General features: G+C 40.1%; 1 protein-coding gene across 29 annotated transcripts in view; it reads right to left on the reverse strand.

Annotated features, from left to right (window-relative positions):
• PPP6R3 (protein phosphatase 6 regulatory subunit 3) overlaps positions 1 to 24,362 on the reverse strand; it is a 149,816-nt gene that overhangs the window by 108,002 nt on the left and 17,452 nt on the right. For 23 of the 29 annotated variants that reach the window (XR_005201608.1, XM_017536938.2, XM_017536935.2 and 20 more), the window contains exon 2: positions 4,608 to 4,734. The exons of 5 other annotated variants lie outside the window; for them this stretch is intronic. The gene's annotated coding sequence lies outside the window, so the exon portion shown is untranslated. Of the gene's footprint in view, positions 1 to 4,607; positions 4,735 to 13,876; positions 13,970 to 24,362 lie in introns of all 29 variants that reach the window. One more of the 29 variants, XM_037741507.1, reaches the window with a different exon arrangement.

A 24,362-nucleotide genomic window follows, 5' to 3' on the forward strand; every position in this document is an offset into this window, starting at 1 on the left:
TGCCTGTAATTCAAGCTACTCAGGAGGCAGAGGCAGGAGAAGGGCTTGAACCTGGGAGGCAGAGGTTTCAGTGAGCCAAGATTGCACCATTGCACTGCAGCCTAGGCAATAAGAGCAAAACTCCAACCCAAAAAAAAAAAAATGGCCAGATGCAGTGGTCCGTGTCTCTAGTCACAGCTATTCAGGGGGCAGAGGTTTCAATGAGCCAAGACTGCGCCATAGCACTCCATCCTGGACAGTGAGAGTGAAGTACTGTCTTAAAAATAAAAATAAGAAAGTTGGAGTAAATTAACTCTCAATTTTCTTCTTGCTTTAACAATTTATGAATCTAATATGCAAATAATCAAAGCTTTAAACATGGTAACAGTGGCTATAGAAAAAATTAAGCAGAACTTGGTAAAAAAATAAAAAAATAAAAAAAATAAAAGTGAAATAAAAAAATAAAATCTGCTTTAAGTCCAAAGGGACTGAGAAGGTACTGATGGTGAAAGAGAAGTTACTGACAAGCATGGTTGAAGAAATCAAGATCCAAGGTTTCCTATTCTCACAAGGAAAGAATTTAACTGACAGTATCCAGACATACTGTGGCACAAGACTACTAAAAAAGCTAAGACAGAAAGAGATGCTTTGAAAGTTAAACAGATGAGGGTGGAATCCATGAGGATGATGAAAAGTTCTCCCCAAAGAACACTAAAGCTGAAAAGGGGGTATTGTCCCCAAGTATTTAATTTCTATTTACATCATAATTAAAGGACAGAGTGAGAAAGGGGCATGGTTAGAGTAAGACTCTTCTGAAACACTGGGTCCAACTGCACAGCATCATGGAAGGCAGAGGAGGAAAACTGGTTTTAATCATCAGTAGTATCAGATGTAGCTCAGCAGTTGATAGTACTAGACTACTCTCTTGGAGGAAATGAATCCAAAGCCCCCTCTCCAAAAAAGAAATCAAGACTGGAAAAGAAATAGTGTAGTTTCATGTTTAACCAATCCTTCCTTCCATGGACTGAATTTTTATCAACAGTCATATAACCTAACCCTGTCACAGATTTCTGGTTTTTTTTTTTTTTTTTTTTTTTTTAATATGTATAGCACAATGTGACATTTGGATAGCAAGATTTCTCTTTTCAGTACTGCTGGCTCTGATTAAGGCCAGTGAAGAGAATGCAAGTGCAACATAATGATAAAAATATCATTTAAGAACGATGACTGCTTTGGACTAAAACAGCAAAACCACAAATTCTCAACTAAACAGCATCTAAATGAACTTGCTTAATCACAAAATTTGAGAATAGCAGGAATGAAAATCTACCCTTACAAACCTTTTGTGTTGGCACTGTACAAGTACTTTGCTATCCTATTACTATCTGTTTTACAGTTGAGGAAAATAAAGGATTTACCCCAAATCACTCTTATATGAACATTCAATTTATTTAAAAAATAAAAAGCCAAAAAACTCACTTCAGAGGGGAGAAAAAAAGCAGCAGTAATCTGCTCCCTAGCCTCTCATTATGATTTTTCTTAGACCTGGGGTCTTGATATGTTGCCCAGGCTGGTCTCAAACTCTTCGGCTCAAGTGAGCCTCCCAAAATGCTAGGATTACAGGCGTGAGCCACCTCACCCAGCCCCATATAAATTTCTAATACAAATACCACGAAATTCCTGCTGATGGAGACTCATAAGAGGAAACCATAGCTATTATATAACAGTCAAGAAAGCATTTTCTCCTTACATCACGTATCAGACACAACTAAAGATGCACTCTCCATTAGACAGACAGGTGGTATCACAAAGCTTGGACACATAAAGGCAAGGAATTCTACTTTTTAACTGGTATCAGGAAGTCCCAGGACTGGCCACCTCATTGTGCCCTCCTAATGTAGATCTCAACAATCCCGTTGTTCCAAGCACCCTCACATGTTTTCTAAAACACCCAGGTTTGAAGAGATGGAAGGTAATGAGATGGGAAGATAATTCATCTCTATGAGGACTTGTTCACCATTTTTACCTTCAATGCCTAGCACACTGTAAAGTAAAAAATTATCCACAAAATTTTGAATACAAAAATCATCAAAAATAACTGCACAAATGCCCATAATTAGGAAACAACCAACTTCCATGACTTGATAAATAACCTAATTCCCATGTCTTCAGAGGCATCTTCCAACAGAATACCTATATACAGGCAACCTGACCAGCCAATTTCAGAAACACCAATCAATTTAATACAGATCAAGCTAGGGGTATCAAGGTTTCTAAGCCAATAAAAAAATCCCCACACTGAAAAAATGCAAAAAGACTACTGGGTAAAGTACAAAACACCCAGTAAATCCATACTATCACCTTCTAAAAGCACAATCCCGTATTTAAAGTACTATAAGTAAAGACTTTGGCACCTGATTAGATTACATCATTGTCTGGCTATGCACCCTAATGGACACTCAAATCACTGCAGGTACACATGAAGCCAACACAATCTGTTTTTACAATAGAGGCAAGTCATAGATGAGTACATCTACATTTACAGTAAAGCCCAAAAAACTACCTCTGCCTGTTATAACAACAGTGGGCAAGGACACAGAGCAAAGGTACAAATGGCTACATGATCCCAGTCACCGAGCTATATTTAGTGGGCTCGGCCAAGGTACACAATCAAGCTTAATTTGATGTAAAAGCTGAAACTTCCATAATCTATAGTACAAAGGTAAAAAAGACCAAAACCTCTTATATGGAATCTTGGCAATCAAGTGGGTACTATCTGAGGTAAGTGTAAGATTGCTGGGAGGTGAGAGGAATGCTGGTCAGGGGAGACAAAGCCTCAATTCAGAGAAAAAAGGGGTTTCTGAGATACTGTGCACAGCATGCTGAACGTAGTAAATACTCATGCCACTGTGCATTTCAAAGTGACAAAGAGAATTTCAAATTTTACAAACCACAGTGCTTCAAAAAAGTAAAATAAATAAATGAATAAATAAAAAGAGAATCTCAAACTTCCCCCCCACAAAAAAGTATTTGTGGTGACGAATGTTAATGAACTTGATTTAATTATTCTATATAGTATACCTGAATCATAACATCACCTAGTACCCTATAAATATGTTAACAGCTATGATTTATCAATCTACAGTTAGAAAGGGAAAAAGTTTTTGGCCAGACACGACAGCTCACGCCTGTAACCCCAGTACTTTGGGAGGCTGAGGCTGGCGGATCACCAGGTCAGTAGTTCAAGACCAGCCTGGCCAACATGATGAAATCCTGTCTCTGCTAAAAACACAAAAATTAGCTTAGCATGGTGGCATGTGCCTATAATCCCAGCTACTCAGGTGGCTAAGGCAGGAGAATCACTTGAACCCAGGAGGTGTCTACTGTGGTGAGCCCAGATCGTGCCACTGCACTCTAGCCTGGGCAACAGAGCAAGACTGTGCCTCAAAAACAAAAAAAACAAAAAAAACAAAAAAAACTTTGTTTTAAGTATAAAGGGCTGGGTGCAGTAGTTCATGCCCATAATCCCCAACACCTTGGGAGGCTGAAGCAGGAGGATCACTTGAAGCCAGGAGTTAGGGAACAGCCTGTGCAAAAGAGCAAGACCCCATCTCTACTAAAAATATAATCAGTCAGGCATGGTGCGGCACACCTACAGTCCCAGCTATTCAGGAGACTCAGGTAAGAAAATTGCTTGAGCCTGGGAGAACTCAAGCTAAAGGTTGGGATTTTTATTAAGTTGGTGCAAAAGTAATTGTGGGTTTTACAATTACAAGTAATGGCAAAAACCACAATTACTTTTGCACCAACCTAATAAAATGACAAAACAAGGTACCTACATCATGGCAGGGAGGGGAAAGAAACAATCTCGTACAGGTTCTTATCAGTGTCCCCCCACCAACCAAAAAAAAAAAAAAAAGGATAAAACATAAAGAAAAGGCTCAGGCCAGAACCAGCTGCAGCTCTGTCTCAAGCTCCAAGTGTTATGTCTTTTTACTCCCAGTTTTCAATCTAAACCTTCAAATGCGTACTTCACAATTCTAGTCATACTCATGTGCCTTGGTCTCCACCACTAACAATTCTAAAAAAAGATTAACAAGAAAGGTAAACACTCTACACCTGAGCTGTCCGATTCTCTAGCCACACATAGTTACTGAGCACCTGAAGCGTGGCTATTAAGGCAAGAGACCTAGTTTTTTTTTGTTGTTCCACCCCACTCCTCTGGCAACTGAATTTTAAATTAATTTTAACTATTTACATTAGGTTGGTGCAAAATTAATCACGGTCTTTGTCATTATTTTTAATAGCAAAAGCCACAATTACTTTTGTATCAACCTCATACAAAGTTCTACTAACAGCACTGCTCTGACTCACATTAAAACTAAGCACACACATAGCTAGACCCTATCTCTCTAAATAAGTAAAATAATAATTCAATTTTTTTAAATCTAAGCACAGAATAAATGTTTATGGCCTGTAATCTTGGATGAATAAATTTCCATTATCCAGGTCTCAACTTTCTCAACCAAAAAATGTAAGAGTTCAACTCGATTGTGTCCATGATTCTAAATGAAATAGTGCAGCACATAATATTCTTCATTCATGCAGTAGTAATTAAAGCCACATACCCCTTAAAATTATGGGAGGTACCTCAAGCTGATGATATAAAGGTTTCATATGACCCCTCCAGATGGCCGAGGAAGTTCTGTCACTCTTTGAGCAAGTCACCACATCTCTCTGAGCTTGTTTTCTTATCTGTAAATGAGAGATTTAGACTAAATGATTACTGAAGACACATCAAATCCTAAAATTCTTCATTCCTATAGATCTAAGAAGAAATAGAAAAGAACAAATAAGTGAAACCAAGATACTCAAATAAAGAAAAAAATTATAAATACCAGTTTAAACAAAATCTTAAGAAATCAACTAAATTTAAACAAGACCCCAATGACAGAGAATGTAAAGTTGTACAATGTCCATGTGCTCTGTTAGGAGGCTGATTTGTCTACTGGCATGTGCCTAGTTTTTCATTTTTGCTTTAGCCTACATGTAAAAACATGCTGTTATCTCCAAAGAAAGCCAAGCTGCAAAAAGGTCTGTACAGCCAGGTGCATGTAGCTGGATGAGAACACAGAGCTCACAAAGATCTGGACTGTTCCTTTCCCCCAACAAAAACTTGACCATGAAAATCTTCCTACACTAGACGTTATAGTAGAATCCCCACTGCCGCTTTTGGGCTCTCGAATTGCATCAAGAGCTTGCTTACTTTGTCGATGAGCCAAACCAAGTAAAATGTGATGCTCTCTCGATAGGAGATGCAGTTACTTTTAGCTGCAATAAGGTAAACTGGAGTATGCATTCATCCACAAAGATCTTGTAAGATACCCTTTCCTGTGGTGTAAAACTCAGTATATACATGAAATAGGAAAGAGTCCATTCAAAAGACTCCTAGCAGGTATTTGGAGAACAGAATTTAGCCTACTGACTTGAGTGAAACGTGTAAAAAAGTAGAGGGTCAGGGCAGGACAAGCTCTAGTCTACATAGCTCTTTTCAAAGGCAGCTTTCTATATACGTTGTGTGGCCTATACCAGACCCACCTGCATGTTTCTCATCTTTAAAAATTTTAGTGGAAAAAAACTAAGTCTCAAAGAACCTGACTTATAGCATAATAAGAAAAAAACAATTTCTACTTTCTTCAGAAATATGCTTTACCTGGTATAGAGGTTCTTTTGTTTTACTGCTGATTTAACCAGGCCACCACTGATGACCACTTAGTTTTCAATTTTTGCTATTACAAAAGCATGCCAGCATTTCTAGAAGTGGATCTGCTGGATCAAAGAATGTGTGCCTCTAATTAGGTGCATGGCCAAATGGCTCTCCTTGGAGGTCAGCCCTACCTATATTCCCCCAGTGATGTGTGAAGGCCTGTTTCCACACACCTGGTTAACAATGCATTTGCTTTTCTCTTATGAGTGAGATTGGGCACTGTTCATATATTCAGGAGCCATTTATACTTCACTTTTCTCCCAACTGTCTGTTTATATCCTTTGTCCAGTTTTCTACTGGGCTTGTGTTCTCAATGATTTGTAGGGGTTATTTAAAAATAAGAAAGAGTCCTTTCTCTGTCAGCATTCCCTCTTTACCTCATTCCAATCTTCGATTTCTCTACCACTCAGCTCAAACTGCTCTTTCAAGTCATCCACAAGTCACTGACGACCTCCAGATCAGGCTAAATCTAAGTGAAACTCTTCTGTCCTCACTTTCACCTCACTCTCAGCAGCAGGCAAGGCAGTCCCCAGGAAGACCCTCCTCATTAGAACACTCTCCTGGCCTGGCTTCTCTGACGTCACATGTTCCTTGTTTTCTCACTGGCCACTTTCGAGTCTCCCTAGTTGGAAGGCTGCTCCTCTTCTCCTTTCTTCCTTCCTTTTGTCCCACTGATAATGCAGAGGCTCCTGCAGAGGTCAGGTTGTGGACCTAGCACACTCTCCTGAGGGCACCACATTTGTCTGAAGCAAATTCACATTTGTTTTATTTGTACTGTTTCCCCAGCAACTAAAACAAAGCCCTGGAAGAGTCAAGTTTTGTTAAATGAACGAAGCCATTTCCATGGGTGTTTAAAATATTCCTCTCCATAAACATAACTAAGGTGCAAATTTATAAAACCAAAACAACCATCAAGTCATTTCAAACACAGGTAACCCAATGACTAACAGACATTTTCCCTTCGGATATCTCACAAGCACATCATATTTAATCTCCAAAATGGAGCTGCTGATCTCCATCACACGCTGCCCAACCAACCAAGCCTCTTCTTCACCATGCCCTTCCCATCTCAGCAAAAGGCACACCCCAGTTGTGAAAGGCAGCCTGGAAAATAGCCCTGGCTCCTCGTTTCCCTTCCAATCCAATTCACTGAAACATTGTCGGTTCTACCTTGTACTTTCCCTTCTCTGCATCTTTTGCCACTGCCTGGAATAAGGTAAACTGGAGTGTGCGTTCATCAATAAAGATCTTGTAAGATACCCTTTGGACACAGTTTCCTAATTCATCTCCCTAGGCTCCTCTGGCCCCTTCAAGCCATTGTTTACTTGGGTTCTTGGTCACTGCCCCTGAAACTCCCATGTGAGCATGAACAATAATGATAATAATTCTGATATATGCTCTTTACTATGGTAGCCACGTAAGGCTTTTGAGCACTAGAAATGTGACAAGTTTCATCTAAAAGGTACTAAGAGTATAAAATATCCCAGCACTTTGGGAGGCAGGTCACCGGAGACCAGGAGCTCGAGACCAGCCTGGCCAACATGATGAAACCCCATCTTTACTAAAATTTCAAAAATCAGCCAGGTGTGGTGATACACACCTGTAATCCCAGCTACTGCGGGGGGGGGGGGGGGGGGCGGGGGGGGGGGGGGGGGGGGGGGGGGGGGGGAGCTGCGGGGGGAGTGTGAGGCTCGAGAATTGTTTGAACCTGGAAGGCAGAGGTTGCACTGGCCGAGATCGTGCCACTGCAATCTGGCCTGGATGACAGAGTAATAATAATCTGTCTACTTCTTCAATGTGCAGGGTTAATCACATTGTAGTTTATTTCACTAATTTTTCAACATAAAAATTTCTGTTAGAGAAGAAAGACAGATGCAACAAGATCATTTTTCAAGCAACAAGAAAAAAAATTAAAACAAAAAAGAGAAAAAAATTAAAAAGAAAAGAAAAAGACTGGCGCACACTACAAATTCAATGTTACCTAAAAAGAATTTTGAGGCATCAACCCTTAATATATTGTTCATCACAACTCCAAAACTGGCAACGAAAGAAGAAAAGCCAGAAGACAGCATAAGGAGAAAACAAGTAGACAATAAATATGGAAAGTCTAGTTAACAACAGCAAAGTCCATGCTGACGATGCCCACAACATTCTGAACTGCCAGCTAGGGCACGATACACACAAGATGACCAGACTGCCACTGGCCTCCCATACACACAGAAGAGGGAGAGGGTGGAAGTGCCTACCAAATGAACATTATTATCCTTTAAGTATAGAATAGCTCTAGTCTGAATGAATTTCAATGTGATTTAGGTTGGAAGTCCTTAAAAATTTCAGCTTAGCTCCACATTCAACCTCCAGAGACAGATCACAACCAAAGAAGCAACACCGTTTTCAGACAAAAGTTTTAGGCCAGGCATAGTGGCACACACCTATAATGCCAGCACTTTGGGAGGCTGAGGTGGGCGGATTACCAGGTCTGGAGTTCAAGACTAGTCTGGCCAACATGATGAAACCCTGTCATTACTAGAAGTACAAAAAATTAGCTGGGCATGGTGGCACGTGCCTGTCATCCCAGCTACTAGGGAGGCTAAGGCAAGAGAATTGCTTGAACCCAGGAGGTGGAGGTTGCAGTAAGCCGAGATCATGCGACTGCACTCCAGCTTCCACAAGAGTGAGACTTCGTCTCAAAAATAAAAATAAAGTTTTAAAGTGAGAGTCCCCCAAATTTATTCCCCAAGAGAAACTTCCTCAAGATCCAACTACCAGTGCACAGGAAACAGAGGCTACACAACACTGTGGGGAATACGACAAAACAAACAGCCCAGTTCTCCCACAAATGGAAGGCATGGTGAGAGAAGAGCAAAAAATGAGGAATCCACAGATTAAAAAACAAAAAAAAAAGGGTAGCTCTAATTTGGATCCTGATTTGCCACTGCCAAAATTAGAAAAATTATTACATAAAATAACTAGAGATTTCAAGTATTAGATAACATCAAGCAACTGTTGTGTTCATTTTATTTTTAAGATGTGAGGCTGGGCCGGGCGCGGTGGCTCAAGCCTGTAATCCCAGCACGTTGGGAGGCCGAGGCGGGTGGATCACGAGGTCAAGAGATCGAGACCACCCTGGTCAACATGGTGAAACCCCGTCTCTACTAAAAATACAAAAATTAGCTGGGCGTGGTGGCGCGTGCCTGTAGTCCCAGCTACTCGGGAGGCTGAGGCAGGAGAATTGCCTGAACCCGGGAGGTGGAGGTTGCGGTGAGCCGAGATCACGCCATTGCACTCCAGCCTGGGTAACAAGAGCGAAACTCTGTCTCAAAAAAAAAAAAAAAAAAAGTGAGGCTTTGTGGTTCCTATAGTTAAAACAAGAGTCCTTATTCTCTGAGGACATATACTGACATATTTATGGAAGATACAATAATTATTTGAATATCTTCAAGACAGAACTGACTATTCAAGGAAAAATTAATAGAACTTCTTTACCTCAAAAGACACGATGATGACCCACGGAATAGGTGAAGATATATACATCTGACAAGAGGTGTCTATCCAACATAAAAAAAATCCTACCAAGTGTTGTTTTAAAATAAATCTTGGCTGGGCACAGTGGCTCATGCCTATAATCCCCAGCACTTTGGGAAGCCAAGATGGGAGGCATGCTCGAACCCAAGAGCTTGAGACCGGCCTGGGAAACATGGCAAAACCCCAACTACAAAAAACACAAAACTTAGCCAGGTGTGGTGGTGTGCGCCTGTGGGCCCAGCTACTCAGGAGGCTGAGGTGGGAGGATCCCTTGAGCCGGGAAAGTCAAGGCTGCAGTGAGCTGTGATTGCACCATTGCACTCCAGCCTGGGTGATAGCGTGAGACCCTGTCACTTTTTAAAAAGTCCACAATGTGCCTCTCTTCTAACAAACAGAACATGGCAAAACTAGATGCTGTGTGACTTCCAAGGCTAGGTCAAAAAAATGATAGCTTCCACTTGGGGCTCTTTCTCTTGAATCACTTTCTCAGTGGGAAGTCAATCACCATTTCCTGAGAACAGTAAATTCAGACATCTCTGGCAAAAGCTGATGGGAGAACGACCTGAGGCTAGAACCTACTTTCCAGGCATGCAAATGAGCCACCTTAGAACAGATCCTCCAGCGGATCCATGAAGCTTTCAAAGGGCTAATCACACCCAAGCCAGAAGCAACCAAACCATGCCACTCCCAAGTTTCTGACCCCCAGAAACTGCAGGATAATGTTTATTGCTGTTTTAATCCACTAAGTTTGGGGATAATTTATTACGCAGCAAAAAACAGAAAAGTAATACAAACAGAAAAAATAGAAAAAAATAAAAGGCTTAAATATACCTTTCATAAAAAAGGATATCCAAATGACAAATGTATGAAAAGGCGCTTGACCTCACTATCATAAATAAAAACTGCCGTGAGACATCACTACACAGCTACCAGCAGGGCTAAAATGAAAAAGATGAAAAGTATGAAATACTGGAGAGGATCCAGAGTCAGTGGAACTTCCGCACACTGCTGATGGAAGCCTAATTTGGTACAGTCACTTTAGTAGATGCCACCACTATACATACACTCACTATGCCCTAGCAATTTTACCCTTAGGCATACTGAACAACAGAAATATTATTGACCAGAAGACACAAACTGAATGTTCAGAGTAGCACTACTTGGAACAGCCCCAAACTACCATCTATCCAATGTCCATCAACAACAGAACAATCTCATATATGTGTATGAACAGTAACAAATAATCAACTGCATGCAATGAATTGTGTAATCTCACAAACAATGGCAAGAGAAAGACACAAGAGTACCTACTGTAAGACTCTATTTAATTAAAAAACAAAATTGGGCAAAACTAATCAGTGCTGTTAGCTATTAGAATACCAGCTGCCCCTAGAGAGGGCATGGCTGGAAGTTGACACAAGGAGACATCTGGGGACTGCTTACCCAGATAGATTTCAGCTTGTGAAAATCTATGTACTTTTCCATATTTCTATTATAATTCAATACAGTTTTAAAATAGTAATAATAAAGAAGTGGGAAATAGGGAAGTTGACTGGGAGAAGACTGGCCTTGGGTGTATGGTTATTGGAGCAGGATAACTGATAGTTTCATTACACTGTTCAATTTCTGCATGTTCGAATTTTCCCCTAATAAAAAGTTTTAAAATGTATTAACATAAAACTGACTGGAGCTGCTGGTAAAATAGTAACTGGGGTAATTTTTCTGGCCACAGACAACAAAAGGTATTAAAATCTATACACTCTTTGATCCAGTTATTCTACTTCTGTGAGTTGATTCTAAGGTGTTTATACTGAGCACAAAGTCGCATATAATAATGTTCAAAGAGCTTATAATAGAAAAAGAGAAATGTCTAAATATAGAGGAAGATGACACTGTGGGGAACACCACAGAACAAACAATCCAAGTCATCCACAAATACATGGCTCCTAAATATCCAACAATAAACAACAATGATCTCATCTGTACCAAGGTTATTTTATCCATCCAATGAAATACAGTCATGAAAAATGAGGCAATCAAAACTCTTAGAAAAAAACACAGGAGTAAATCTTTGTGGCCATGGTTAGGCAAAACTTTCTTAGATACGACACCAAAAACAGGGGACAAAAAAAAAAAAAAAGATAAATTGCACTTCAAATTAAAAGTCTTCTCCCTTCAATAACAACACCATCAAGAAGTGATAAGGAAACTCAAAGAATGGAATATTGACAAATCACATATCCGATAAAGAGTTATACACAAGCTTGGGTACAGTGGCTCACGCCCGTAGTCCCAGCATTTTGGAAGGCCGAGGCGGGCAAACCATTTGAGCCCAGGAGTTTGAGAAAGCATGGGCAACACAGTTGTGAAATATGGCAAAGTTTCTCTTCAAACAGCCTGCTCAACCTTTATTTTTTATTCTTTAATTTCCAGTACCCATCCCCCTCTAAAACCTGTTTCTACAAAAAAATTAGGCACAATAGTGTACACCTGTAGTCCTAGCTATTCAGGAAGCTGAGGTGGGAAGACCACCTGAGCCCAGGAAGTCGAGGCTGCAGAAAGCAGTGATCACACCACTGCACTCCAGCCATGTGACACAGTGAATCCCCGTCTCAAAAGACAGGAATACAGAATAGAAAAGAAACTCCTACAACTCAGTAATAAAGACAAACAACCCAAGTTTAAAATTGGCAAGTAAGGCCAGGCACAGTAGACTGCTGTAATCCCAGCATTTTAGGAAACCGAGGTGGGTGGAATGCTTGAGGCCAGGAGTTCTGAGACCAGCCTGACCAACATGGCAAAACCCCAACTCTACTAAAAATACAAAAATTAGCTAGATGTGGTGGTGCACACCTGTAATCCCAGCTACTCAGGAGGCTGAGGCACAAGAATTGCTTAAACCCATGTGGCAGAGGTTGCAGTGGGCTGAGATTGTACTAGTGCACTCCAGCCTGGGCGACAGAGTAAGACTCTGCCTCCAAAAAAAGGGCAAATGAAGCAAGCAAAATGGCTCATGTCAACAGTCCCAGGTACTAGAGAGGCTAAGGCAGAGGACTGCTTGAACCGAGGAGTCCCAGTCCAGCCTGGACAATACAGAGAGACCCCATTTTAAAAAGAAAGGGGGTATGGGAAGGGATAGGAATGGCTGAGCATGGTAACTCACACCTGTAATCCCAGCATTTTGGGAAGCCAAGGCAAGAGGATCGCCTGAGCCCAGGAGTTCAAGGCCAGCCTGGACAACATAGTGAAACCTTGTCTCAACATCAGCAACAAAAACACACAAAAAAACTAGCTAGACGTGGTGGCATACACCTGTGGTCCCAGCTACTTGAGGGGCTGAAGTGGGAGGATCACTTCAGCCCAGGAGGTCAAGGCTATCATGCAGTGAGCTGTGACTGAGCCACTGCACTCCAGCCTGGGTGACAGAGACTCCGTCTCAAAAAACAAAAGTGTTGGCATGGATGCGGCAAAATCAAAATCCTAACACGCTGCTGGGGTAAGTAATGTAAAATGTTGTAGACACTTTGGAGAATAGTCTGGCAGTTTCTCAAAAGGATAAACACAGAGCTCCATATGACCCAACAATTCTATTCGTAGGTATGTATCCAAGAGAAATGAAAACACTTTCACAGAAAAATCTGTACATAAATGTTCACAGCAGCATTATTCATAAAAGCCAAAACTTAGAAACATCCAAATATCAACTGATGAATAAATAGAAGGTAATATTCCTCATATAATAAGTACTATTTTGCAAAAGAAAGAAATGAAGTACTGATATATGTTACACAGATAAGTCTTGAAAACATGGCTAAGGAGAAAAAAGCTAGTCTAAAAAAAACCACCAAATTTGCATAATTCCATTTATATGAAACGCCCAGAATAGGCAAATCTAAAGGAGCGGGAAGTACAGTAGTGGTTGCCGAGGTCTGGTGGGATGAGAGAAAAATGAAAAGTGACTACTAACGGGTAGAGGGTTTCTTGTGGAATAATGAAAATATTCTAAGTGATTGCGATGACAGTTGCACAACTCTACTAAAAAACATTAAATTGTATGCTTTAAGGGGATGAGTTATATCTCAATAAAGCTGTTATAAAAGAGTAATGCAATCTATATTTGCAAAGGAAGGTGCTAAGAAAAGAGTGATTTGTAAAGGGGGGGGGGGACAACAAGATCCAGACAACAGAAGAGCAATGATATAAAGTAGAGGGATTAACACAAAAGAGGAAGTCCTTCCAAAATAGGGAGGGGGGTAAACTCAAAACACCAGAGGATAATTCTTACGCTAACACAAAACCTAGTGAGAACCAAGGAAATAGAAACTCAGTGATCCAACAGTCAAGAAGAAAACAAAATACAAGCCAACATTTGATTAATATTTAGCTTATTAATTTTTCATTAATTTTCTTAATGAAAATCCATAAGATATTCCTCATATCCAGTGAACCAGTAAACAAATCACAAATAATTAAAATTAATTTATACTGAGAGGGGAATATAGGCAAAGAGGTCCATTCATCTACTGCTGATACACCTGCATACAGGTACCAGCTTTTTAAAAAGAATATTATAATGATATACAAGATTAATAAAAATAACAGTACCTTGGCCAGGTGTATTAGCTCATGCCTATAATCCAGTACTTGGGGAAGTCTGGAGTTTCAGACCACCCTGTGCAACACAGTAAGACTTTATGTCTACAAAAAAAAAAAAAAAACACTTTAACCCAGGCATGACGGCTCAGACCCATTGTCCTAGCTACTGGGAGGCTGTAGCAGGAGATATCTTGAACCCAGGATTGCAGGCTGCAATGAGCTATGATTATACCATTGCATACCAGACCGGGCGACAGAGCCAGACTCTGTCTCTAAAAAATTAAAAATTAAAAATGGCAGTACCTTTTGAATACGTAATCTCATGACAATTTTTAAAAATGTATAAGACAGAGGGAATATTTATACAAAGAGTAATAGTGATAACAGCTAGGCATGTTAACTAAGAGCAATGTATACTGTAATAGAAACATTACATGAACTATCATTTAATCTTTAAAATAACTGTTATCCTTCCCCTATGTAAGCCAGGACACTGAGGCTCAGACAGCAAATAACTAGTATTCGGCAGTATCAGGACTCAAGCTCACTAGCATTTAAACCCAGTATTACCGGGGTCCTAACTGCTTTGAGGGCAGAATGAGCACAAGTGAAGATGCCTGGGAAGCACTGGAAATCAACAGAAAATCAGGGTTAGAAGTAGGTATGAGCATCACTGCACATACCTGACAAGTTCAGCCATGTAAGCAGAGACCATCCAAGGCGTAGTGTGGAAAGGAAGAAAGGCTGGAGAACAAAATGTGAAAATGGCCCAGAAGAAAATGGAGAGAGAGTCCAAGAATGGTAGGAAGAAAGCCAGGAAAATAAAGTAACGCAGACCTTGCAAATTCTACAAAGAGAACTTCCCTGGATTTTGCTGCCAGAAAGATTTAAGCAACCAAGGATGCTTTGAAAACCACTGTACAGCTCACATACAAGCACTCAAAAAGATGTGCTAGCTAATGTGGGCAAAGTGGAACCCTCATGTGCCCTTGAGGGAATGTAAAATGGTGCGGTCATGGAAAAACAGTATGGCAGCTCCTCAAAAAGGTAAAATCAGAACTGCCGTATGATCCAGCAATTCCACTTCTGGGTATATACCCTAAACAACTGAGAGCAGAAACGAACAGATATTTATATACCCATGCTCATGGCAACAACATTCTAAATAGCCAAAGGGCAGAGGCAATGTAGTATCCATTGATGGGTAAATGGATAAGCAATATAGTATGTACATATAATGAAATATAAGTCAGCCTTAAAAAGAAGGGAAATTCTAGTCAGGTGCAGTGGCTTACGCCTGAAATCCCTGCACTTTGGGAGGCCAAGGTGGAGGATCACCTGAAGCCAGGAGTTCAAGACCAGCCTGGGGCAACATAGCGAGACCTCGAAAAATAAAAAAACTTAGCCAGGCATGGTGGTGCACACCTATAGTTCCAGCTACTAGGGAGACTGAGGTGGGAAGCTCCCTTGAGCCCAGGAGTATGAGACTGCAGTGAGCTATGGTCATGCCACTGCAGTCCAGCAACAGAGCAAGACCCTGTCTCTAAAAAATCTAAAAATAAAAAAAGAAAGGAAATTCGGACACATGCTACAAAATGGGTAAACCTTGAAGATACTGTGCTGAAAGCCAGTGACAAAAAGACAATACCTTATGATGCAATTTACATGAGGTACTTAGAGGAGTCAAATTCATGGAGACAGTAAAATGGCAGTTGCCAGGGACTGAACGGGAGTGGATAATGGGGAGTCAGTGTTTAATGCAAGCTTGTCCAAGCTGCGGCCCAGGAAAGCTTTGAATGCAGCCCAACACAAACTCATAAACTTTCTTAAAACATTGAGGTTTTTCTTTTGCAATTTTTTTTAAGCTCATCAGTTATCGTTAGTGTTACTGCATTTTATGCTTGACCCAAGGCAACTCTTCTTCCAATGTGGCCCAGAGAAGCCAAAAGACTGGACACCCCTGATTTAATGGGTACTGTGTTTCAGCATGGGAAGATGAAAACCATTCTGGAGATGAATGGTAGTGATGGTTGATCTACAATATGGATGTACTTAATGCCACTGAACTGTACACTCCCAAATAGTTCAAATGGGCTGGGAGCAATGGCTCACCTATAATCCCAACAATTTAGAATGAGGTAGGAGGGGTGCTTGAGCCCATGAGTTCAAGACCAGCCTGGGCAACACAGCAACACCTGTCTCTACAAAAAATAATTTTAAAAAATTAGCTGTCCACAGAAGTGTCTGATTGGAGTCCTAACTAGTCAGGTGAGGATCCTTGTGCCTATGTGATGATTACACCATTGCACTCCAGCCTGGGCAACAGAGCAAGACTCTAACACTGACACACACACACACACACACACACACACAATACCCTTAACAACCTATATAAACACACACACACCCTAAAGACACTTAACCTTCACACACACACACACACCCCTAAATACCCTTAACAACCTATACACACACACACACCCCTAAAGATACTTAACAACCTTCTGGTTTAAACACCAAGACATTGAAAAAAATTTTTTTAATAAAGACACTGAACAAGCACCAGAACCAGAGTCAAATATGGCAGGAATGGCAGAATTATCAAAGCAGCAATTTTTTTTTTTTGAGACAGGATCTCGCTGTGTCACCCAGGCTGGCTGGAATGCAGTGGTACTAACAAGGCTCACTGCAGCCTCAACTTCCCTGGCTCAAGTGACCCTCCTGCCACAGACCCAAAAGCAGCTGGGACTACAGGTGTGCGCAACCATGCCCAGCTAAATGTTGTACTTTCTGTAGAGACGGGGTTTCGCAATGTGCCCAGGCTGGTCTCAAACTCCTGAGTCAAGCAACCTGCCTGCCTCAGTCTCCCAAAGTGCTAGGATTACAGGCCATGCCCGGCCACTAGCAATTTTTTTAAAAACATGATTAATATGCTAAGGGCTTTAGTGAAAAAGGCAGACAACAAGCAAGAACAGAAAGACAACATAAGCAGAGAGATGGAAATTCTAAGAAATAATTGATAAGAAATGCTAAAGAAAAAGACACTGTAACAGAAATGAAGGATCCTTCTGGTGGATCCATTAGCAGACTCAACACGGCTGAAGAAAGAAACTGAGCATTACGATATGACAATAGAAATTTCTGAAACTGAAAAGGAAAGAAAAACAGACAAAAGAAAAAAAACAAAAAACTCTCAAAGAACTATGGGACAACTACAAAAGGTTTAACATATGTGATGGGAGTATCAGGGAAAAAAAGGGAAAGAAGCAATAGTAATGATTACTGAAATTTTCCCAAATTGTTGTCAGGTACCAAACCACAGATCTGGGAAGCTTAGGAAACTATGCCAATGAAAAGCCAACCAATGCCTTCCCCCCTCACCACCCACCAAAAAAAAAAAAAAGAAAAGAAAAGAAACCAAAAAAACCACCAAGGAATATCATAGTCAAATATCAGAAAATCAAAAAACTCTTAAAAGAACTTGGGGTGGGGGGGGAACTTACCTACAGGGTGGCAAAGGCAAAAATTACATCTAACTTCTCCTTAGAAACCATGCAAGCAGGAAAGAGTAGAATGAAATATTTATAGGATGGGGGGGTGGAAATAACACCAACCTAGAATTCTGCACGCCGCAAAATTACCCTTCAAAGTGAAAGAGGAATAAAGACTTCTTTAGACAAACAAAAATTGAGGGAATTTGTTTCCAGTAAACCTATGTTGCCAAAATTACTTCAGAGAGAAGGAAAATGATACAGGTAGGAAACACAGACCACACAGACAAGAGTACTGGAGAGGGAATAAGTGAAGGTTCAAAAAAAATTTTTTTTATTCCTAATTAACAGTAGTTTGTTCAAAATAGTAACAGTAACAATGTACTCGATTAAGTATGCTTCCTTAAGTATGCTTCCTTACACATGCTTATTAAGTAAAATGAATGATAACAATGAGACAGGAAAGGGGAATCAGAAATATTATTATTGGTAAAGGCATACCTCAGAGATATTACAGGTTCAGTTCCAGACTATCACAATAAAGCAAATGTCACAATAAAGTGAGTCACACGAATATTCTGGTTTCCCATATGCAAACACTGTTTACACTATAGTCTATTAAGTGTGCAACGCCATTGTCTTTTTAAAAAGCACAGACCTTAATTATAAGTATTTCACCAATAAAAAGTGCTAACGAAGCAAGCACATGCAACTGGAAAAATGACTGCCACAAACCTTCAGTTTATAACACACACACACACACACACACACACACACAGTATTCGCAAAGTGCAACAAAGTGAGCCACAATAAAACAAGGTACGCTTGTACATGCACTACCTGTGTAGTGTTATTTGAAAGCAGACATAGATTAACTACAAATGTATGCTGCAAACTCCAGTGTAACCCCTTAAAAGCCAAAAAAAAAAGAGTAGTTTAATAAATATGCTAAGAAAGATAAAAATGGAAATCACATAAAATGATCAATTAAAACCAAAAAAGGCACAAAAAGTGTATGTGACAAAAATAGGAACCAAAAAAGGGGCAAAACCTGGAAAACAGTAATAAATATCAATAATCGCATTAAAGGTCTAAAAATACCAATTAAAACAGCAATTTTCAGAGTGTATCAAAAAAATAACATCCAACTATATGTTGTCTACAAGAAACCTAGTGTTGCCACCTCCAAGATGAAGATGGCAATGAGACCTGCTGCCTTCCTCAATAATGCCTGAGCCAATGTGTCCTTAACCACCACCAGCTTCTGTAATTCTGCCCCTACTCAGCCCCTACACCAAGTAGGCCACCATGATTAATCAGGACATGCCCTACAACTACCCAGTGCCCCTTCTACATGATGAGAAAGAACATGCCTGATGTGTCCAGCCACCACCAGGAGCCCCCAGGTCCTCTAGGACGCAAGCTTCTAGTGGCCGAAGAAACTGTGGGCACCTCCATTAACAGGGAAGAGGCCGTTCCCCTGTGGTTCCCAATAAAAATATAAAAACCAAAACCACTTTAAATATAAAGACACATATAGATTAAAAGTAAAGGAGTGGGGGTGGGGCTAGGCTCACACCTATAATCCCAACTCTTTGGGAGGCCGAGATAAGAGGAATGCTTGAGCCCAGGAGCTCAAGACCAGCCGGGGCGAGATACCACCTCTACAAAAAAAAATTTTTTTAATCAGCTGGGTGTGGTGGCACACACTTGGAGGCTGCAGTGAACTATGACTGTGCCACTGCACTGCAGCCCAGGCTGTAGAGCAAGATCCTGTTTCTTTATTAAAAAAAAAAAAAAAAGGGAAGGGATAGGAAAAGATACATCATGCTAACTCTAATAAAAAATAAAGAGGAGTAGCTGTATTGATTGCAGACAGAGCAGCCTTCATAAAAAGGAAAGTTATCAAGGCTAAAGAGAGGCATTACAGGCCAGGTGCAGTGGCTCACATCTGTAATCCCGACACTTCGGAAGAATGAGGCGCGTGAATCACAAGGTCAGGAATTCAAGATCAGCCTGGCCAAGAAGGTGAATGTCTACTAAACATACAAAAATTAGCTGGACGTGAAGCCAGGCACCTGTAATCCCAGCTACTCAGGAAGCTGAGGCAGGAGAACCGCTTGAACCCAAGAGGCAAAGGTTACGGCAAGCCAAGATTATGCCACTGCACTCCAGTCCAAGCAACAGAGTGAAACACTGTCTCAAAAAAAAAAAAAAAAAAAAAAAACTTATAGAATGTTTAGTATCAAGAGTAAACCCTAATGTAAAGTATGGACTTTGGATGATAACGCGTTAGTGTAGGTTCATCAACTCGAAATGTACCATTCTCCTGAGGGATGTTACTGCAAAAGTGTGGCGACAGGGGTACATGGGAACTCTGCTATATATATTTTTTGTTCAATTTTGCTGGGAACTTTTTTTAAATGATGAAAAATGCAAATTTTATGTTACATATTTTCCCACAATTTTTAAAAAAGATTTGCTAAATTGGTCATTTTTAGAATTTAAAAGCAATGTCATATCTCATTTTGAAAGGAGATAAACAAAATAGATTTCTAAGAAAAGTTTTCTTCCCTTTGCTTAAACATTTGTACTTTACATGCAAAGACAAAAGAGCAAAAGAACCCAGCTTATAACTCACTGTTTTATTTCCACACAAAACAATGTAATTCTAAAGGCTTCTAAGAACAAAGAATTTTATTACACCAAACTAAAAGCCAGCTGAATTGTTTGTGATAATAACAAAATCTAAAAACCCTTAATATGGAAAATGGCTATAAAGTATACTCTCAGTATGCAGCTAGTAAAAAGAAAGAGGTAGGCCTATTTGTACTACATGGGACTCAGTGAAAAGCGATGAATGAAAAAAGAACCATACAACAGTATGGTGCTCTTATATTTATATAACACACACATACCCAACAAATACACAGAAAAAAATCAAGTAAACACAAAACTAGTAACAACAGAAGACGGAAAGGATTTGGAAAAGATGATCAGAATGGATTTTAGCCTTCTCTATAATTTTTTTTCAAAATAATCACATTAAATTTTTTTAAAAAGCTAAGACTTGCTATCCCAAACCAAAAGAAAAAAGTCAATTGACTAAAAATGTTTACAATATCCTACACCTCTATAGTCAAGACTTCAAAACCAAAGTCAGAGTCCATAAAATAAGCTACTATTAACTTTTAACCACTTATTCTAAGTTTATGACTTCTACACTATAAAACTTGCAAAAACAAAACATTCCACAATTTCAAATTACCCAGAGTCATTTTCTATGGAAAAGGGAGGAGATTTTTTTCCTTTTTTTTTTTTTTTTTTTTTTTAGGTGGAGTCTCGCTCTGTTGCCCAGGCTAGAGTACACTGGCACAATCTTGGCTCACTGCAACCTCTGCCACCTGGAATCAAGCAATTCTCCTGCCTCAGCCTCCTGAGTAGCTGGGATTACAAGTGCCCACCACAGTGTCTGGCTAATTTTTATATTTTTTTTTAGCAGAGACAGGGTTTCACCATGTTGGCCAGGCTGCTATTGAACTCCTGATCTCAGGTGATCCGCTTACCTAGGCCTCCCAAAGTACTGGGAATACAGGCATGAACCACCACTCCCGGCCAGGAGAATTTTAATCATTCTCATTTTACTCCTGAAGCTTAGAAAGGGGAGATAATTTGCTCAAGGTCAGACAGCTAGTCAGTGATCAAACCAAGGTTCTAACCCAGTTCTGACCACCTTGACAACCCCCTTCCTAACCATTATGGCTAGACTGTCTCCCTCCTTCTGGTCTGCTTCATCTTAAAGATGACTATCTCACACTCATCTGGAAGGAATAAAGAGTTAAAAGGAACACATGTAAAGAATTACGCACAAGTGACAATTTAATAGGCACTCAGCAAACAAAAAGGCACACCTACCTGCTGCAAGGAAGGTGAATAAGCACGACAGGCTGCTGAAGGTTTACACCAACCATGAGGCACTTCACTGGTAATAGATAACAAGAGCTGAAAAATGTTAGGCCTGACAATATAGTAAACAAAGAGAATGGACTCTACTTTCTTCTGGAGATAGATACAAACATGCCCAGTGACGTTTATCTTTAATCCTCACAACAATTCTGCTAAACCAGCTCTCTCTCTCTAACCCATGTCCTCTACAATTCTTTCTTTCTTTCCTCATAACCCTGAAAGATGATCAAGCTTTGCTCTTTGAAGTTTGATGAAGTTACATTGCCTATGCATTTCAAACTCCTTGGCTCCACTGAAAATTACTAAGATACTATCAAGGCAGTTAATTATTAACCCTGTGCTTCTGGGATCAGCAGTATACTCCTGCTGCCACCAAAGCCCCTAGCCTTCCTCAATGAAGGCCATGGCAGAGGCAGAGACAGGACCAGAACTGACAGGATCTGCTACCAGTGTGTCACAAAATGAACTCCAACACTAGCCCCAGCCTATGTGTCCCTCCATGGCTCTTGTTTCTGACTGCCTCTTTTTAATTTATTGGCCAAAGTAAGGCAGGCTTTTAATTTTTTTTAATGTATAAAATAGTCCCTCCCCTCTCTTGAGATAGGCCGCGTATTATAAATGCTGAACTCTACTCTCTTCTTTCCTCAAGACAGATTTGGCTCGTGATCTATTTTGATCCATATCCCTTCTTCCAGATTGTCTTTAGTGTTCAGTACTTGGCTGGAGTCAATGTTAACATTTTCTAGCAACCAAATGATCCCATTTCAAAATGGTAATTATCCTTGAAATCTTTCCCATTTCTGGATATAAAAAATGAGCTAACTAATGTAAAAGAGTTGAAAATCTCTAAGAAATTCCTGAAATTGACACGAGAACACTCCATATTGAAGGAGGGGGAAAAAATCCTATTTGCTAACTCTTAACAAAATGAAAATCCCCTATTATAATTTTTAAAATATTCTGAATCCTAGCTGATGCTTATTCAAAACACGTATCTGGTGCTTAGTTATTTGGATGTATCAAGACACCAAAAGAATAATCGAAAATAGCAGATAATACCAGCTACCTAAAAATAAAAGAAAACAAAACATCTGCTGGACTAGCCAACATGAGGAGCACTTTACGCCCAGAATATGTAAAAATCCTGGACACGGTATTAAAGCGCCTCTTTAAATGAAAAGCTATGCTGATAAAAACAAGAAAATTCTCACAGCTACCTCCATCCCTACCCTAGAAGCTTGTTTCATAAGAAGCCAAGTTCTACCAAGGTACAGAATATTGTCTATTCTGTTCTTTGGTAAATACCAAGTGCCCAGACAGTATCTGGTACAGAAGAGCTCAGTAAATGTTTGTTGAACACTGACTACAAATGTACTGAGGGCATTTGGCCATCGTTAAACTAGAGCATGGCAGACAAAGATTGGTTACCAGAAAATCAAAACCAGCAAACACAACAAGAAATAAACTTTCAGAAAGAAACATCAAAAGATCAGACCAGAAAAGCATGCAACCACTGGTATTACCTACAGAATATATGGTCAATATAGCCAAAACAACACATTATAGAAAATATAGTAAATATAAGATCTAAACAGAGTACCAGAAAGAGATGACTGAAAAAGCAGGTGAGACATATCAAAGCAAAAATGGCTGAGAATTTTTTTTTTAGTTGAAGAAATATACCAGGCCAGGTGCAATAACTCACACCTGTAATCCCAGCACTTTGGGAGGTCAAGGCAGCAGAATCACCTGAGCCTAGGAGACCAGCCTGGTCAACATAGTAAGACCCTCTCCATAAAAAATACAAAAATTAGCCAGGCATGGTGGCTTGCACCTATAGTCCCAGCTACTCGGAAGGCTGAGGTGGGAGTATCACTTGAGTCCAGGTGTCCGAGGCTGCAGTGAGGTAGGATAGCACCACACACTACAGCCTGGGTGATAGAGCGAGACTCTGTCACAAAAAAAAAAGAAAGAAAGAAACCAACCCTCAGAAAAAGGACAAGAGGAACTCTACATAAATAATTCTTAGTGAAATTGAAGAATAAGGGAAAAAAAAGACTTTAAAAAATGGAAGAAAGTGTTCAGACGCTAGCGATTACCTGCAGAGGAACAACTGCCTTCTAACTTCTAATCACTCTCAATACCAACAATGGAAAAAGAAGACGGGAGGTGCTGTCAAAGTGCTAAGGGAAAAGATCATGGAGCCAGAACTGGGTATTAGGCAAAATAACCTTTTAACAACGACAACATAAAAATATAGGCTGAGCGTCCCTAATCGAAAAATCTAAAAATCAGAAATGCTCCAAAATCCAAAATTTTTTAACACAAGTAAAAAATTCCACCTTTGACCTCACATGACAGAGTACAGTCAAAATGCAGGCGCACAACAGTTTATTCAAAGTCCCTAAGAGGAAAAAGTGCCTCTTATCCCCCTTCACCTGCTGCTGTTTAATAGCTGGTATGGGTATTCCGGCGATGCAACTATGCTGCTTAGTTACCCTCCACGCGTTATTTTTTAATTTTATTAACTGAATGCCCTCTTACTGTTAAGTACTTACATGTGAATAATCCTAAGAAAATGACTGCTTATTGGTAGCATATTAATTCATGTGAGGAACAATACTGATGTCTAGCAAGCAGATTGTCCACATAGATGGCAGAAATGGTGATATCTTTGTTTTCTGATGGTTCAATGTATACAAACTTGTTTCACATATGAAATTTAAAATATTGTATAAATTTCCTTCAGACTAGCCAGGCACAGTGGCTCACACTTGTAATCCCAGCACTTTGGGAGGCCAAGGTGGAAAGATCATGAGGTCAGGAGATTGAGACCATCCTGGCCAACACAGCGAAACCCCGTAATTACTAAAAATACAAAAATTAACTGGGCATGGTGGCATGCACCTGCAGTCCGAGTTACACAGGAGGCTGAGGCAGGAGAATTGCTTGAACCTGGGAGACGGAGGTTGCAGTGAGCCAAGATTGCACCACTTCACTCCAGCCTGAGCGACAGAGCAAGGCTCTGTCTCAAAAAA

The sequence above is a fragment of the Cebus imitator genome, unplaced genomic scaffold (genome assembly GCF_001604975.1).
Source record: "Cebus imitator isolate Cc_AM_T3 unplaced genomic scaffold, Cebus_imitator-1.0 Scaffold102, whole genome shotgun sequence".
Lineage (NCBI taxonomy): Eukaryota > Metazoa > Chordata > Mammalia > Primates > Cebidae > Cebus > Cebus imitator.